This window comes from Austrofundulus limnaeus, unplaced genomic scaffold (genome assembly GCF_001266775.1).
Source record: "Austrofundulus limnaeus strain Quisiro unplaced genomic scaffold, Austrofundulus_limnaeus-1.0 Scaffold60, whole genome shotgun sequence".
NCBI lineage: Eukaryota > Metazoa > Chordata > Actinopteri > Cyprinodontiformes > Rivulidae > Austrofundulus > Austrofundulus limnaeus.
In genome coordinates this window covers 578159-579976 of record NW_013952462.1, presented here as the reverse complement: position 1 = coordinate 579976, position 1818 = coordinate 578159, and positions in this window count along the sequence as shown.

Below are 1818 nucleotides of genomic sequence, written 5' to 3'. Positions count from 1 at the left end.
ATTTCAATCAGTTCGAAACACATGATTAGCTCAAAGAAATTTATCCAAAATGACAAATTCTGCAGCAATTGTATGTTGTTGTTCATGTAAATGACCCAGCTCTCCAAACTTTAAACACTCGTGTGTTTTAAAAGCTACAAAATCTRTCTTTTTAAAATCCAACTTAACTTTGACTTCACTTGAATATAGTAGCTCGCACCAATCACCTTCATGATGAAAAAAAAAAACTTTACTCGAGCGAGGAGTAATTAAAAACCAACAAAACTAAGCCATTTTCCTCAGTTCAAACATTTAACATTTTAGAAAACTCCTATATACATGCTACAATTCGTTTGACTATTTCCCAGTTAAGAAAACTGGGAAGGAAAACTCACATTTAGGGCTTCTTCTCAGCTTGAACCGTCCATCTTTCTAATGCAGTGCGCATGCGCAGCCACACCTTACTCCGCTAAGCCAATCAGAAACTGGGTGAACACAAACGTCCCGCCTCCTGAAACAATTAGTAAACAAAGCGTTCAAAACCGCACATCAGGTCACTGGTCAAGGGTTAATTGGCGTTTCTGTCTAAATGCAGTTTTCTGAGGAAAACGTTCGTTTTGGAAACATCTCTGAGGTTATTGTTAAAGCATAGTGAACCGATACAAAGTTGAATGCGAAATCTTTACAACAAACTGTCAAAAACACCCACAAATGTCAAATAATACCATAAATCTAAGGACATTTCAAGTAAAATTGAATGTATGTTTTCACCATGCGTCTTACCAACCAACCAGAATAAAGTAGGCCTATACTAAAACACTTGACCGTCCATGTCATGTTCATCTTGCAGAATGTAGCTTAATGTGCTATAATTTTTATTTGGCTGTTCCTATTCTTTTTTATATCATTTTCAACAYTGCTACAAAATAAAACCAACAACTCTGCTGACTCTGTTACATCACCAAGTGTTTGAGAAAGGTTTGAATGATGACAAACATATATTTCAATAAACCGCAAAAATATTTACCAGGTATTTTATTTTTATATTTTTATAATCATGAACATTTGTTCAACGTACATATACCTTCCTCCAAAGTTCATGTAGGACGAATAAAATAACACACGACACGTCAACCTTTGTGCAGTCAGATTTTTTGCACGTTTCTAAATGATGGCCAGTTTTGTCCACAAGAGGGCGCCATTGCACTTTCGCAAATTTTAAAACCGTTTTCAATGAAAGTGTATTTTATTCTGGTTAATCATTAGTTTAACAATGAACTATACGATATCATATGCTTTTGTGGAGGCATTTGCTGCATGTTATAGTTCTCAATAGACTTCAAATGAYAATGATGTGTGATGACACTTTAAAATAGTATTGTTTGCCTAATCATGCACTGCCCAATTTAAAAAAAGGGTTGCCAAATGTGACAAAAATGACAAAAGCATTTTTTTCTTTTAAAATCTACCACTGGAAAAATGCAATTAAGGACCAGCTGAAAGAGTCCCAGGTGATATTTGTCCAGCCTCTCTGCCTATGTAAGGAAAGCAGCTGTGTTTTTAATGTTGCATGTTGCTCTGCACCTCCTCACAGCTCTTTCTCCCTTGCTAAATATTTAGTCTCCTTTCTCTAAATAAGGCAGCCTTATCGCAGTTCCTGTCATTTCGGCCTTTTCTCCTAAACATCCCCGAGCAGAGCAGCAGGGACAGTGGCAGCCCCTGCATTCCTTTGCCTTGTATGGACAAATGGTCCTGCCTGGGACGTCTTTGGACCGGGACAGGCCGCTCTCTCCATTGGCCGGTGGAGGCAGGGAGGGGTGGGGCCCACAGGAGGAGGAG